The sequence below is a fragment of the Molothrus ater genome, chromosome 2 (genome assembly GCF_012460135.2).
Source record: "Molothrus ater isolate BHLD 08-10-18 breed brown headed cowbird chromosome 2, BPBGC_Mater_1.1, whole genome shotgun sequence".
In the NCBI taxonomy this organism is placed as follows: domain Eukaryota; kingdom Metazoa; phylum Chordata; class Aves; order Passeriformes; family Icteridae; genus Molothrus; species Molothrus ater.
This window is the reverse complement of record NC_050479.2, coordinates 31,267,052-31,284,498: the sequence shown is the minus strand read 5'-3', so window position 1 is coordinate 31,284,498 and position 17,447 is coordinate 31,267,052. Positions and strand designations below refer to the sequence as shown.

Below are 17,447 nucleotides of genomic sequence, written 5' to 3'. Positions count from 1 at the left end.
TGGGTCCACAATACTTACTGGCTTCTTTCATTTTTTCCCCTCTCATTGGCAGTTAATTGAAACTTTCAGGGAAATATTTTTTTATGTCATCAGTTGTCAGACTGACATTAATAGATGCAAACATCCCCAGCAGGGTTGTGAGCAAGTGTTGCAATGAACCAAGCACACAGGATTTGGATTCTCAGATTGCTATGTGACTGAAATGGAAGGATTTGTGTTGCTGACTTTTAAGTTTTGTTTGTTTATTTTATAGAATCAGATAGGAATAAAGAATCCTTGCTTAAATCTACTCTGTTACATAGCTGGTTGTTTGGTTTATATGTTTCACATTTATGGTTATCTGACACTGAGTTCCCAGGAAAAGAATTCTATGTAGGCCCAACAGGATCTACCTATGGCCTCCACCTTTGAAAAAATGGCTTTAAGTATTACTTAACTTGCTATTACTTGATGTCAGCTTCAGTCCAATCAAAACAATCACTATTATTTCAGAAGTATTTTTGGGTGTGGAAAGAAAATATGCAGAACTTAATATTGTCAGAGCTGTAGATAATTATCTGTTTGATATTTAAATAAGAATAAACCCTACAGATAATCATACATGAATTTAGTACAACTGCAAATATGGTGTCTATATTGTGCAATATATATTCAAAAAGTCATATATACAAGGAATGACACTTGACTTTTGAAGAATTCAATTTAGTAGTAACATTGTGAATGGTCAAAAGTAGATCTCCTGAACTAAATGTATTGGGTTACTTTTATCATCAGTGTCACTCTAGTAAAACCAGTTTCATCAGCAATTAATTTAGCTCACTATATTACCTTCAAGGCAAATGATTTTTACTGATAAGAGAAAAAACTTCAGATGTATGTATTGTACCAGGCACTTAAATATTTTTAGTGCTGATGACAGCAGAGATGCCAGATAAAAATAAGAAATAAAATAGGCAAAATGTAGGAGACTGACAATAAAGAGCTTTGAAATATGTAAATGACTTTCCAGAAGTTCTACAAACCCTTAGATTATCTCCAGCAGAGTGTTTATTAGTCTAAAGAAATCATTGTGTATTTTTCAGTGTACTACAGAAAGGTTTTTCCTGTTCCAAAAATGCAGCAACCAGCCCTCATTACATCTTTTTATAAATGTCTCAAAAGCTTCAAGTTTATTTGCAATTGAAAGGAGTTCCAAAGAAGAATAGAGAGTAAAAAAAGGAATTCTGTCAGAATTTTCTTATTGATACTTTCTCTCACTCTTCCATCTAGCTGAACAAACTTGCTCTCCTCATTACCAGGACCATTAACTAGTATGAAACAGGATCCATCCTATCAAGACCAATTTGCTACTGGGCTTCATCCTATTGCACTGTTTTCTAGTGAGAGATGTCTGCATACGTACATTTCCCAACACCCTAAGAAATCAAAAGTGCAAACCCATAATAATTCTCATGCAGTCAGAAAGAGGAAATAGAGGCAAAGAGATTCACTGCTTTTAAACAAAGTCACTGCTCAGCCAGAACAGAAACTCCAGGTCCTGCTGGGATGGGCACTGCCTCAGATGTGCCTGTGACCCAACATCTCACACTGTTCACTCTCTACTTCATCTTTGAGCCTGCACTAGGAGGAGATTTTAAGTGAAAGAAAGCCAAAGCCAAGGTGGGGAGGTGAAGAGGTGCTGAAACTGTATCTTCCTCCACATAACAATCTCTCTTCTATCAGAGCACAGCAGAGCTACTGGAACAGAATATGTCAACACTCCACAGTCCCTAATTCTCTCGCAAACAGACATTCCTACCTGAGACAGAGCAAGAGGGTTTTGTGTAAAGAATGCATTTATTCATCTGCAGAGTGTTGCAAATAAAAAATAAAATTGGACTGGACGATTTCAATTTCTTCCAGAAAAACCCATAACATTTGACCTATTTTGGTATTTTAAATCAAAATTTGATTATTTTAAGCTACATGTGAGAGATCATTCATTCCTTACAAGGATTTGTTATATTGCTTGTTTAGATTAGGATTAAATATTTTATCACACTGGGACTGTTAACTCTTGACGTTCTTTACTGCTACACTCATGCTATTATTAACTCCTAAAAGTCTTTGGTTTGGGCTGTAGTTGTTTCTTCCAGTAGTTTTTGTGAGATCTGAAATGCACTCAGAAGTGGCCTTTAAATACTTGTTTTTTGGTGGCGTTTTCCCCCCACCCTTGTAATAGCTATGACAATTGGCCTGCTAATTATTATCATGTGATATTAAAAATACATTTCAGCAGAAAGGAGCAGCAGATAGATGCCTCCTGCAGCCCTGCCTGGGACCACTGGGGCTGTGTGTGGGATGTCACTGCAGCTGGGGTGATGGTCTCTGACTGCCTGTCTGATGGGGACGGCTCTGCTGCTGGTGGTGCCTCAGGTTTTAGCTTTCATATTTTTCAGATTCTGTACTGCTTTAGTGTGTACTTCTGAACTTCATATTAGGGGATAGTAAACTCTCTTCATAGAGCAGGTAGACAAAAGAATTCCTTCTCTAGCTGGGGAACAAGAACAAATGATCCAAATCTCAGGCCCAAGAGCACAAACAACAGTGGACTGAAGAGAGGAAAACAAGAAGGATGGGACTTCATAAGTGAAAGCTATAACTGGACAATTAACGCCAATATGCAAATGGAACAGAACTTATAAAAGCGTGGGACCCCATGACAGTCGCCCATTTTGTGACCATTTTGGGTTCATCTTGGATGTAGCCCTGGCTGGGTTCTTGCGCTGCCCAAGGTGTATCCATTGAGGCTTTCTAATAAATACCTACTTTAGTGTTTAACTCTGTCTAGCCTCTGGTCTGGGTCAACCTCCACAAGGCATCAGCATGGCTTTCTGTGGGGCCTGGCTCTGTCTCAGCGCTGCCATGGCAGTGACCCGGCAGGCAGGCAAGCACACCCAAAATCAGCCAAACACAGTGCCAAACTCAGGGTGTCCTTCGTCACAGTGAGAAGGACAGGCTGAAAATGAGCTTGGAAGGATGGCCATGCCCTCTGAGATGCTCTGGAATGAGGGGGAGTGGTGCCCATAGCCTGCAGCACCTTCCCATGCACAGGTCTTGGGGCTTCTTCTGATGCAGCTGAAACACCAAGTATGGAGACTTTGTCCCACAGCCCCAGCTCTGAGCCTGCAAAGGGTGAAATGGAGACATGGGAGGGGCTCTTCCCCAGCTGCTTGTGGCTCAAGGTCAGTCCCTGAGGAGTTCTGGGATGGCACTCAGGGCTGGGGCGAGGGACACTGTCACACATATCCCAAGAAACCACACCAGGGGCTTAAAAATGTTGAAGACCTGGGCAAAAGCACACAGAACTGTGTCTAGCTATTTAACAACAAACAAGGATATTTGGGACTGAAACCCAGGTCACAGCCCCATTTTGGGACTTCAGGCACAACATGAACCTTTTGCATCTTTGCTCTGACGCCACTCCTGAGGTGTGAGTGCCCTTTTGATATCCACTGTAGGAGAGGTCAGGGAGCACTGGCACACCCTGCAGGGCATCACTCCTGGGCAATATGGCCACACCAGCCCTGCTCTCCCTCCTCTGAGGACACTGAGCTTTGTGGTTTTGGCTGGAGCACCTTCAGTGCTCTTCAAAGATGGTGATGCTGCTGCATCACATTGCCCCCCTGGACAGGTAATGAATGGGAGCTGTATAATGTATAATGTACGGTGAGCATTAGCTCACCAACCTCAAAGAGATTTAGGGAAAAAAATAAAATAATACACATTGAAAAATAAATAGATGCAAGCTAGGACATAGACATATTTTCCATAGAATGCTGATTAATGTTGCATCAAATCCCAATAAAATAGCCCCCAAGGCTCATTTTCCTATTTGTAAAAGAGTAATAATGATTAGCTTTACCAATGTTTGTAGCAGGCTTTGAGAAGGGTTGTGTGTTCAAAAGAAATATTAATGACCTGAAGAGGTCATTAGTTTGGGGATATTCTCTTGGACTGGCACCAAATCTCCTCTGACTCTACCTAACAAATCATACAGCAAAGAGTGAACTTTCATCTGCACTAGCTTCAGGCATATTTTAAATTACTTAAATGAGTGTAATTGCAAAATAATTTTATTCCACTGTTTTATAGCAGTTTTCCTGTTCTGCCAAAGGCAAGACTGGCAAGCCCTTGAAGGACAGGAGGCTGCTGAGAGGATCATATTTTGTCAGGCCTTCTCAGTCCAGAGGACTCACCTCATCTCAGCTAACATCCCATCACACAGGAGCAGCACCCTGAGCCCCACCACCAGGCAGGGCAGCCCTGATTTACACCACTGGCACTTGGTGTGAGCACCTGATGAGGTGCTAACTATAGCAGGTCTGTGTGACTTGACTATAGTCCTAGAGGTAATTTCCTACACCTTATTACCACATAATAATGGCCTCTTAACAACCAGGCTAATCAAGAATTAATGAGGCACTAAAACACTTTTAGGAACAATGAAGGATTTAAAAATTTCTCTTATGTGTTTTATTTAAAAAGCAATTAATTTAATAGTTACTGCCCTTACTTTGGAGTCATATAAAAAGTCTTGGTGCTTATCAAATGTATCAGTTGAAAGGTTTTATTCATTTATCTGTTATTTACTTATGTGAGGCTGCACAAAACCTCAAGAGAGAAGAACCAGATTTGGGCCCTGTCTGCCTCTCTCATGGAATTCCATTTCTCTGCTCAGGCACTCCCCTACTTTCACATGGTGAAGTACAACACCAAAACCAGAACAAAGTCAGCACAAATTCACACTACTGCCAAAAAGGGATTTTTTTTCTTATCTCTGGAAACTAGAGTGTCAGGGATTTTTTGGTTTGTTTTCTTTTGTTGGTGGGGTTTTGGTTGGTTTTGTTTTTTTTTTGTTGTTGTTGTTTTGTTGGATGTTTTGTTGGTTTTTTTGTTTTTGTTTTTGTGAAGAGAGGGTGCACTTCAATGGGGAGCCATCCTTGACAGATGTTTTTGAGAAACAGAGTGAAATAAATAGTGGGAAAAAAGAGTAGGGATAATTTATGTTGCTAAAGGATTTAATATCAGTGACTCCATGCTGAATTAAAGCCCAAAAATATGTGCCTTTACCATTAGCCTGGAAGGGATAATCAAAACCAAAACATATTCAAATTTGACTTATTTTTTAAAACTTCCTTCTGTGGTGTAAGGAGGGGGATATATCCTGGTTTGCTGAGAAAATCCCCAAATAGATCATTCTGTGACAGATAACAGTTATGGTTATTAATTCCACTGCTGACATTGAAATTACACTGATTCCCAACATAATGGATAAGTAAATAGCACATCAGAAATTCTCAGATGCTTCCACACTTCCTATGCAATCAAAAAAAGAGAACTCCCTCATTAAATAATACACTGTCAGAAAAGGCAATTTGATTAAATAAACCTATCTGTCAATCATGGCTAAAGTTATAAAAGGAAAACATTTTGTAGCTAAGTAAAACTTTTCTCCATATTAATCTCTCTCTCTCTTTTTATTTTCTTTTTCTTGTGTGATTCTTAGAAGTAATGAAAAACTGTGTGCCCTAAAGGAAGATTGGGGCAATACCAAACACCTGACAAAAGAGTTAAAAGTTAGTCTTTACCATTAAACAGAGATGATATGATGGAAAAATCAAGGGAGAAAGGAGGCAAATGATGATATGCACTAATCCAGACATCTGAGCTACTGTGGGTGTATTTTTTGTATCCCTTGTTACATACATCTCTCTATTTCTTTTCTGTTTTTCAGGAGACATGGAGACATGCTTTGTAAAAAAGAAATAGAAAATGGGAGGGCTCACACAGGTGAAAAACAATAAGAAATGAGGCTGCAGGTGATGAATCCCGACAAAACCAGGAATGCAATGGTAGGAAAACAACAGAAAGGTTGCAGCAGGGAAGAAATTGAAGGGAAAAAAGCAGAAGGGGTGGATGGCAAAGGATGACAGCAAGTAACAAGGCAGGGAAAGAGAAATCAGAAATCATAGTCTGCATTGGGCCTAAGGTGCCCAAGGATACCTGGAGAGTAGGTAGGGTTTTGGCGCTGTTCCCTGCGTTTGTTCTACTGGGTTCCCCTCTGCCCATTCACAGTGCCACACTACCAAAGCATCAAACACTACCAAAGCAGCAGCAAATAAGGCCACACATTACCCAGCTGCATTACAACAACAGTGGGGTTAATTTTTCATGCTACTTAATTTCATCAACACTCTGGCCTGGGAAGAGGGGAAGAGTTGTGTAACATGGTGTGATGGGTGGAAAGTCTCTGAACGTCACTGGGTCTGGTGGCCAAAGATGGAAATGGGGTCTGGCAGCTTCCTCTCCTTGGTTTTGGGAGGCAGCAGCTTCTTAGGACATCAAATGCTTAATTAACTGAGCTGCAGAATTGTAGGATAAGATTCATACAGTTCCTTCTCTGATGGGAGAGTGTCAGCCTGGACCATGTTGTTCTTGGTGAGTCCTTAAAGCTAATGCAACTCATACAGAAGACATTCTTTGAAAAGAACCAGAGATTTATTTGAATAAAAATCTGAGTGGATGACAAGAGCATGCAAGGAAATAAGATGAGATTTTAATTTCTCTCAAGTAGAAAAACATAAGTGGCTTGAGCAGGAGGTATTTGCTTTGCAGCTAGGCACCCGAACTTTTATGTTCTTCAGTGCACGGAAAGAATTGTTCTTCTCATACTGAATTCATAGCTCTGCAATGTCATTGAGCCAAATGGCATCATGCTAAAGAGATACTTGGCCATTTCTGTTAGATAAAGATAAATCAAAATAATTTTAAAAGGAGCGATGTTGCTTTATATAATCTTTTCACAAGGCCTGGAGATGATGGTTATTAAGTAATCCACCTACTTTTGTCTGAGGGAAATATATACAAATTTGGAATAATATCAGTATTATAGGTCCTTCTACAAATCCTACCTTTAGCATTCAGCTTTCAGCCCAGCTCTCACTGTTTATGTATTATGTGTGTCTTTATGCTTGTTTAGTCTTACGTGTTACATATAGTAATGGAAACCCCTAAAATCCTGGATGACAAGTCTTCTGTTACCATACCTCTGATCTTCCCCCTTCTTTCTTTATTCCATTGTCTCCCAGGCTTCAGAGCTGGCAATTTGGTCCCTGACTCCTTCCTGCTCAGCATCAGTCATTGGATGCTGCTATGGGTGCAGCAGGGCTCCTCACAAGAGCTTGCCTGCTGAAGAGTGGCATCAGCCAGCCACTCCTAGACAGTAATGAAATACATGCAGAAGGCTCAGGGAGAGGTTGCCTTATCCTGAATACAAAGCCTGCAAGAGTAAAACTCTTCAGGAGAGGACAGGGCATCTGTCCTAGGCTGGCTGTGCATTTCCTGGCTCCTGGACCACTTGTGCACCGGAGCTGTGCTGGGACAGCCGAGCTGCAGGACAACGCTCAGGGTGCTGATGGCAGCTGGGAGGGATGGGCAGGAGAAGCAGACCTCCACTCTCACAAACACGGGAACCTCTTTTTTCCCCAACTGCTCATTCTGTGTGTAGTCACTTTGAAGCAAGCCCTTTTTTTCTACACATGCCAGTCATCTTGCTTTACTGAGGCTGCTCTCAGTAAAGCCTGCTGCTCTCAGGGAAATGCTTTTTAACTGAACTGGAGATGGGCAGCACAGCACAAGCACAAATCTAGGTACTCACAGGAATTCTTGATCTTTCAAGCAATACTGAAAGAAGTCCTGCTAAAAGGCATCATGCCTGTCTATAATTATTTATGAGATCAAAATCTTCCCATGTGACAGAGGAAATCCCAAATTTTTTTAACAGTTTGTGGCAAAAGGCTTCATTGTTTTTCCATAGAAGTGTATAGAAATTGCTGTTGCTTACAGTTATTAAAAGTATTAAAGTTTGTGCCTCATATCACATTTTTGTATGTTATAAGGAAAGCATGGATTTTACATGAGCAGGGATCTGAATTGTTTCTTAAGACCAAAAGTTAAAACCAGTATAGACCAGAGTAATGACAAATTGGTTTTGAGGGTATATTCTGTGATGTTCTGGGGTTCCCAGCCCCAGATCCTTTCCTTGCTCTTTGCTGTATTTGGCCTTCATCTGAACTACATCAAGACAGGTCACACATCTGGGTGCCTGCCTCATCTCCCTGGGGGACTTCAGAACAGAAGGCCCCCTCTATGCCCACTTAAATGCCACAAAAATTGGTGATCAAGCCAGGGACAAAAGGGTGATTTGCTCATTCTTTGTCTGTATTGTGGTGTTAAATACTTTAAAGATATTATTTGTGCTGATTTGTCTGCTTTGCTTTGATAGTAGGAAAGCTGATGGTGAATATACAGGATTTTTACCCATAATTGCACTAAATTCGAATACAATTAAATATACAGCAAGTTCACATGATTATCAGGTAACAGATCAGTTCTGTTTTAATTCAGTATCCCTGATTTATCACACCTCCTGGAGTGTGTCTCTGAAGAAATATGTCGAGAGACTCCTTCTCTCTACTGACAATTGCTTACAGTTTATGCCATGAAAGGGGGAATCAGCACAAATGAATCCTGACAAAATATCTTACAAAACTAATAAAAATCAGCATGCAGAAATGCCAGCTGTAATTGCACTATTTTGCCATAAAAGGTCTGTGGGCCAATCAAACCATGTGGTTGTTTTTTTTTTCCCTTTGGAAAAACTTAGCTTTTATCTTTGTAAGTCAGTGGTACAGTTGCCCTGATTTTGGAATGATCAGTAAGTATAATCCTTTTGAATCTCAGGAACAATATACCTCATCCAAACCTTTGTCCTGATTAATCTCCAGCTTTGATAGCTTCAGTGTGTCACCCTGCTTGCTTGTCAAATCTATCATCAGTTCTAAAACTGCCGATAAATATATTCCACATCTCTTCTGGGAGATGAGGCTTGTCTGCATGCTAAACAAAGAACAGAATGCACAAAGCCAAGATACATGCTGAGATATAATATTCTCCCTCTTAAAATACCACAGGTGAAATGATAATGTGGAAATATTCTTACCCTGAGGAAGGCAGACTCCAGTTGTAGCTTAGCAAATCAAAGACCAGAAAACTTGCTTGCAATAACATCCTAACAAATCCAAAGGGTTATTTTTTCCCAGTTAAAAAATATCCACACTCTGACTTTTAATCCAAATCCAAAGATTAAGGCAGAAGAACTTCAACAATTTGTTTAGTTAGGTATGAAAAGTAATTTGTCATGAAACTGCCAGCCTGCCACTATAAAGGTTTAAAAAAATCATAGCTATTCATGGCTGAACAGTCAGACTTTTCCACACAGGAAAATTCATCATTTCAGGTTTCAGTATCTTTTTGTATTTTGCATGGCAAATAAAAAGTTGTCCACCAAGCTTGAAATGTCTCTTTTTTTCGAGTTGGTCACACTGTGGGAGAAACAGGCGCTTCTTTAGATTCCTTTAATTTGTTCTTCATAGTCATAAAATAAGTTAATTGCAAAATGTGGGAGCTTCTCATTCAGAATCCCACTTTCTTGTTATTAAAAAATTATATCTGTCTACCAATAAAGTATAAAACTAAGGCACTTCAGATACCAAAATCTTTCCATTCCTGGACGAGCTTTAGTGTTCAAATGTTAATAGGATGCCTGCATTTAGGGGGAAAAAAAAACCCCTAAAAACTTGGCCTGTATTCAGGCTCAAGAGTCTGTGAAACAGACTTTTTCCATACTATGACCTCAGTCTTAGGATTTCTCTTTTGCAAAATGTTAGTTATTTTTCTTGGCAGGTGGCCAGAACCCTGTATCTCTCTTTCCTCCCCTCTCACCCTCCTCCTCTCCCCACCCTCCAGGCGCACACACACCTCTCCTCTTCCCATCACCCACAATTCAGCCCTGAGATGAGCTAACCCCCCCATCTTTGGCTGACATGGTGTGGAGGAAACAATCAGGTTATGACATCCTGGAAGTCTGAAAGTACTGAACACTCCCAATCATTCTTCTCTTCCTTTGGACCCATTTTGTTTTGTTTCCCTGCCCCAAAGCCCTGGGCAAAGCCAGCAGCCCCCCACACACAGCAGTGCTGGTGCCCCCGCCAAGCATCAGCTACGGCGGGTTTCAAGTTGCAGCAGCTTTCGCCCAGGGTAGAGAATTTCCAAAATGTGTTACCCTGGCAACCAGGAATTTTAGCCCAGCAAAAACCAGCACCACGCACACCGCGACTCCAACGTGCGAGACGCAGAGCTTCCATTTATCATTTTCTTCAGAGAGAAAATACACCGTGGGGTTGGTGGTGTTGTGTCTGCCTTCTTGGAGGCATTGCCAGTAAAACAGGCTTCTTCCCAGCTACCTGCATCTCCTGATTGTCCTGGCAACTCCTCTTTAGCCACTGCATTCTGAGCTAATACATAACACATACAAAATTCCTAATCAGTCCCTTACAATTGACAAAGTCCAAGGAAAACAGTCCCTAAGAGAAAAATATGCTCTCAGTGTAATAAAGAAAAACCTTTCCTCAAGCATGATGATATTTTGTCCAGTTAAGTTGGTCAGCTTCACTCTAAATGGCATTTAATGAACACTGGTGATACAGAAGCATTTTTTGACTTGGTATAAAATTAGAAATGATGCCCTGCATAATACTGAGTTTTCCAATGGGACAAAGCTGCTGTTTTGGAGTGAAGGTTTCTCTTGCATAAAAACACTTTCCCCTTCAGCTTTGAGCCAAGGGTGGCATCAAAATGAGGGCAGTTTCCTGCAACTAATTATTTTTCCCTACAGTGTGCGGAGTACAGGTAGATAGTAAAGGTGAAGGTGCTACATAAGGGGGTCTGTATCAAGGCTACTTTATAAATAAAACTCTTCATTGAGCCATAAGGGTGGCTAGTGCAAGCTATTTGTTATATCTGGTAAAAGAGAGGGATAGCATTTAAAAATAGGACAGTGAAAGCCCTATCTCACCCCATCTAAGTCAAACAAAACTTCCCCAGACCTCAGTAGTACTTTTATTTAGCATTCACCTATGCCCATTTTTGCTGACATCTCAGATAATGCTTTTTTTGATCTGACTCAAAATCAACAGAAGCTCAATTTTATCCCAGGAAAGCCACAGCTGCAATTAAGGTCAGATTGGGTTTCCATATGTTTTCTTTCTGAACCCAACAAATCAGCTCCAACTCATCTTCTTTCAGGAAGATCATATTTTTGAGATCTTTTTATGACTTTAGGTGCTATTTAAAGATTATTTTTACTTGTATCAACTTCGACTACTGTGTGTCTATATTTTTTACATGGCAAAAAGATGACCACTAATACAAATTTATTCTTTCTCCTTAACTTTGTAGACCTTAAAGACAGATTCAGTCAAGATGTGTGTGAGCAAATGTCTTCCAAAAAAATGTCTTTATAGCATTTGAAGAAAACAGACTTCTTGGTGTCAACTTACAATAGGGTTTTTTTGTGAACTATCAGCAGCATTGTGCTCTGTAAACTCAAAAAATCTGTGCTCAGAAAAGGTTAGGAATTGGCAGGAAAGGTTCACATCAGCATTGTGACAATACCACAGTGACTCTGATGCATCCCACAGGTGAAATCACTTCATTTTCGGGAGTGGAAAGTTCAGTTAGAATTGCATTTTTAACAGTCTATATATTTAACACACAGAGAAACACTCTGTACATGGACTAAGGGTAATATTTCAGGGAAGAGGGCAGAAAAGAGGAACTTTTTCATGGAAATTTGAGAGCTGAAGAGAGGGTTTTAAAATTTTAGCTGCCCTTGCTTGACTGGCTGAGCAGAGTGAGAATCTGGCTGTGTTAGGGGTTAGCCCTGCAAGCTGAGGCTCAAGTAAACAGGTGGAATAGTGCAATGAAACCAGCCTTCTTCTTCTGCCAGAGACTTAGTTCATGGATAAACACCAGACTTTCACTTCTGCAGTTTTAAAGACCTCCATCACTCTGAAAAACACTGCCTTCATTCATCATAGTGAGGGGTTGTTTTCTTTCTTTTTTTTTCATGGACTGCATGACTTCTTTCAGAAACATCACAGATATATCTTTAAAAGCCATTGACATATTAAAGTTTTTAGAAATAAAAAAAACCCAAAAATTATCATAAAGGGTGCTATTTCATATTGGCTACCAGCCTTTGAAAGTTGTGCTTCTCAGCAAAGCAGGGTCATCGGTGGCTCATCAGCAGATTGATGTGCCCCAGGACAGCCCTGGATAGAGCTCGTGGAGTTACTAAAAGAGTTTTCATCAAATCACTGGCTGATGTGTCTGCAGCAGATGTTCTTGCCATCTAAAATGCCCACAAACTGAGCTGTGAGAGATTAGAAAGTTGCCCCAGTATCTTAATCAGAAAGCTGAAAAGTGGATTATATCCCATAGAAGTGTGTGCGGCCCTTTTTTTTGGAACCAGCTTCCTCACTAGCATGGATTTCACCCCTTCCATTGTCCTCCAGGCCCATCTGTTAGCTATTTTCTGGTTCAGTTGACTTGATCCATCATGGTTCTTTTGGCAAACAAAGAGAAGGATATTGAGGATGTACCGCTGGAGGGTTTTTTCCTCTGCAGTTTGCATGTTTGTCCCTTCTCTATTTGCCATCTCTCCCTCCACTTCAGCAAGACTAAAGCCAAATCCTTCTAATTTAAACTGTGACCCTTGTCCCAAGACTGAAACTCTGGGGAGAGGATGGGAGAATGGTGATGGGGCAGGAGCTGCCACTGTTCACCAGGTCTGCAGGCACCTGGGAAAGGCGACAGCTTCTGCTCTCCCTTTCTCCCTACATGTGGCACTCCTCAGGACATTTGCCATTTAGTACCAAAGTCTGTCTTTGAAAACTTAAACTACCACCCTATTTCCTTTACTGTTCTGGGTGAGTAATCCTCAGCTTTTTTTACAGGACATTACATTTTTCAACACTTTGTACAAATATTAATGAGATAGTCTTCACGGTGGTCTAATTATTTTAGCTGGGGAAAAGCCCAAGGTTAACTTAAAATAACTTGCACTGGGGCTTTCAGCGAAGTGAGGTGGGATTAAGGCTACTCTTCCAGCTCCCAATGTCCCATTAGATTGCACTTGTCGCCTGAGAGACTTGAGGTCAAGACCCCACGTCAGCCAGATGTGAGAGGACAAGCTCCCTGAGGGCTAAGGGCTGGATGGTGAGCTGGCAGCACCTGTTCAAACTTAGTGCCTGTATTTGAGACTGGGCTCTCTCTGTTCTCTGCAGGCACCTTGTAACCCCTCTGCCTCAGTCTTCCCATTGCAGAAGGGGGGAACCAGCAGGTGATTTCAGCTGTTGAATAACTGTAAGCCACTCTACAAAGATACAAAAGGCAAGACAAGAGAGGAACAAAGATGCATCGCAACATGCAATGCTCATGCCAATACAACAAACGTGTCACATCAAGCAAGAACAGCAGTGATGTTGCTCCAACATGATGTTTCCTTCCTGAAGGAGATTCAGGGTGGTGAGAATGATGAGCAGGTGTTGGATGGGCAAGAAACTGTAGCACTAATGTCTGCAAATGGGCAGCTTAGAAGCTGCTGACTTTAGTGCTGTTAATGAAGATCCCCCTGAGCAAACCATTCTGCACGTGATGCTGGGGACCAGTACAGGGAGGGAACAGAGTCAACATCTATTTCTGCCTGGCAAAAGCAAACAAGCAAACACACACACACACACACACACTGTGATCGCTGTGATTCTCAGAGAGTATTAGCAAAGGACAAAACCTGCACAACTGCCATAAATTATAAAAGCCTCCCTCAATCTTAGTTAATTCTCTTGTAAAAAGGGAGGGAAAAATCTGGAGCAGCTCAGCATGAAAACAATTGTGGGAGGGTTAATAAAGAGACAGCACTGAGGTATCTGGTTGCTAGCCCTGATATCATTAAGTAAGTGCACTAGAAATGTCGAGGTAAATGCATAGCAGTGAATCACAGTCAGGCATGATTAACCTTGGGTAGTCTGAACTGGAAATCATTTACAAACACAAAGGTACTGAAGAACATTGCAACAGACAGTACATCGAAAGTCACTCCAAGAGCAGGAGTCACGCTGGGCACTTTGTATATTTATGCTATTTTTTAATTATTGTCATATTTTGCACGTGGGAAGATGGAAGATCCCAGATCCCCAGCTCAGGGAGGCATTTCTGTGGCTCTGCAACATCCTCTGAAACACGTGCACTGGTTGGAATCACTTTGCCTTGCACAGCAGTTTTATAAAATTAAAAGTTTTAATTATAACAATCTGAGGCTTACAGAAAGGACACACAGATCTGTCAAAGAAAGACTAAAATCGTGTAACTGCAAATATCAGAGAACCAAAGACCACTCTTCCTTCATTCATGCCCATGTCTTAATGCAGGTCTCCAGACTCTGGTGGTAAAAACACGGGGAGGGGAAAGAATTTTAATAAAAATTAGATATTTTAAACAAAATTTGTGAAAGTTTTCTGACCCTTGAAAATTGACCCTCTGATCACAAAACCAAAAGAACAAAGCATCACTAGATATCTCTGATCAGTCCTAAAAGTTTGGAAATGCTCAGCAAAGCTATAACCATATGACCCATAGAGAGCTATATATATTGAGTACAATGACAACAAAACCCCTTCAAATACAGAATGCTCATGGCTTTAAAAGCATTCAATTACAAGGAACATGAATCAACTGGGGAAGACTCCAGACAGCTTAACACTTCTGTATTGTTTGCACCTTTTATTGCAATTCTTTAGTGCCAGCTCAGGTGATTATTGGGAATGCCAAGGCAGTGAAAGCCATAGGAATATTGTGCAAAACGATACAGTTCTGCTTAGATTTCCTTTCCACTTTTCCATCAGTCTTATTCTCCTAGACCCATCTCTGTTATCCTTAGCATTGCAATAACTGCCCTTATTCATCTGCCTCATTAGGATGCTGCATCAATTAATATGCATCATCTAATGCCTACTATTTTTTTAATGTTTAATATTATTATCAGTGGAGAGCTAGGCCATAATGAGTCTATCTATGGAGTTAGACACACAGGAAAAGCCCCTGTGCTTAATGCTGTTCCAAATGATTCCTGTACCCAAAGCCTCTGAACAGAGCACTATGCATTCTGCACTCTCAGTTTGTGTACTCTTGGAGATTACAGATAGTACCTCTGCTCCTGGGGCTCTGGGTCTCAGGGTTATGTTTGTTTTTGAGGACCTGGAGCCCAGTGGGCAAGGCTTAGGGTTATCTTGAGGGGAGATGTCATGTTAATGCTTGGTTCACAAATGCCTCACTGTCTGATTCAGGAGGGTAATCAACCTGTCCTTTGAAGCTGCATAAATAATGTTTGGATGGAGGTAGTATATCTGCACCAGGGATGAATTAACTGCCACTGAATCATATAAGCTTGGCTAGAGTGTGAGGCTTGTAACATGCCTGAGGAAAATAAAAAATACATTTTCAAGAAAAAACCATGAATTTAATTCTCCCTATCTTTTCTATAGTTTTCCTCTAGGCAAACATGACTTTGGGGGAGGTTTTTTTGTTGCTGTTTGTTCCTGTTTCACAGGGAAATGCTGATTCACGGTGAGGTGCATCCACAGTTTCCCCATGTCAGGCCTGAACGTGCCATCTCTCTCCTACATCAGTGTTGCTCCTTTTTAGCACCCCTGCCAGGAGATGCCAGCTGGGCTCCTTTGACACTCTGAAAGGAGTGACACCTTGCAAGAGGGTACAGGCTTTTTACCCACAGGGACCCTGGCCTGCCAGGGTCAGGACAGCATTCCTGCCCCTTGCACACCCCTGAGGCTTCCAGCTGGGCACTGCTGGAGCTCTTGCCCAGGCATGGTCTTCTCCATGTGCATCAGGGCAGAGAACACCCATCTGCAGAGAGACCAGGCACACAGGCTCACAGCCCCATGTGCAGGTGTGCATTGCATGTTCTCCTGGCTGTGCATCGTGTGCACAGGTGCGAGTTGCTGCAGCCCCAAAAGAGCAGAAGAATTCTGTATTTGTGACTGCCTGAGATACCAGGGATAAAAAGCTGTCCTAAAAGATGGTGGAAAAGAGAAGAAACCTAGGAAAGGCCAACAGCAGGGTACCATAAAGAGAACTGGGGCATCAGTGTGTGCCTAAATATCAGCGTGAGTTACTTTCTTTCACTAACACTCACAGATCCAGCCCTCTGAGCAACATGTACATCTTTAGTTTGCTAATGGCTTTTACTTGTCTTCAGTTTCTGATCTCTGGTTTTCTCTTCTACTGTTCCCAGTTTTTTATCTCTTTCTGAAAACTTGATGTTAGCAATTCCTTTTCCAACTTAACCGTATCAGTCCCACTTTCTTCCTTCTCTTTTGACACAACACTTGTTGGCTCCCTTCTTCTCATCTCCTCTTTTTTCTCCTGCCTCCATTGCTATGGAATTTCCCTAAATAGAGGGGCCTCTGGTTCCTGAATGCAGTAATTTATCAACAGTAACAAGTTGTTTCTGCCACTAAAAATTTTCTGTGAACCAATGTATACTGTGGGGTAGCCTTAGAACATAGTAATAATTTAAAGGTAAGCATTAGAAATATACTGTATCTAGTAGACAGCAGTTTCAGAAGTACCAAGATCTCTTATTAGGCAAGGAACCTTTCACACCTAACTAGATTCTGACACACTGTATCACCCAGTATGTAGTCTCAAATCCAACCCATAACCACACTGGGATGTACCTCTGAACCCGTATTTTGGGTTCAGAGATACCACTGTTGTGCTTCAGAAATCTTACAGGATTTTAATCTAATGCAGAAGAAAAGAACATTCCTCATCAATAAAATACTAACTAGAAAAAACACTGTGGAGGATGGCTTGTGTTTTACATATTGCTAATATCAGGAAAAATAAATGCGTTCATTTCTCCAAAATACCTCCAGATGGCATTAAAACCCTTCTTCTTTTGGTCTTTATTGCAATATTATTTTTAAAAATGATAATTATTGAAATCATTCTATTAAATGTTCCCAGCAATCATGCTATCAGAAGGCATAAGGTTGCTAATGCTTAATTCATTTAATAAGTTTGCCTAAATGTGCTTGCATACTATAATTACATTCCACAACACAATCTGCAGGACAAGCCATTTCTTACACCGTGTCAAATCTTTTCCCAGATTAATTTCCAGAAGATTTTTAATGCGTATTTGCAGCAGAAATCAAAACGTCCCACAATAAATCACTGTTATTGTACCTCCTTCTGTGACTACTTTTGGCCATGTAACAAATGGTGACACCTTGTGAGATTTACATGATATAATGCTCTGAATTTAAATAACAGGAATCAGAAAACATAAATTATGGGTCAGATGCACTCTAAAACTCACATGACTGACTGTTACAAGAACTTCTCTCTCTAAAATGGGATTAAAAAGGTGAATGATTTTGCAGAAATTCATAATGCTCCTGCCTGGTAGTTATTAAAAGAAT

At 40.9% G+C, this 17,447-nt stretch overlaps 1 protein-coding gene across 1 annotated transcript in view; it reads right to left on the bottom strand.

Annotated features, from left to right (window-relative positions):
* AFF3 (ALF transcription elongation factor 3) overlaps positions 1 to 17,447 on the bottom strand; it is a 328,079-nt gene that overhangs the window by 108,263 nt on the left and 202,369 nt on the right. The gene's annotated exons all lie outside the window — the stretch shown is intronic.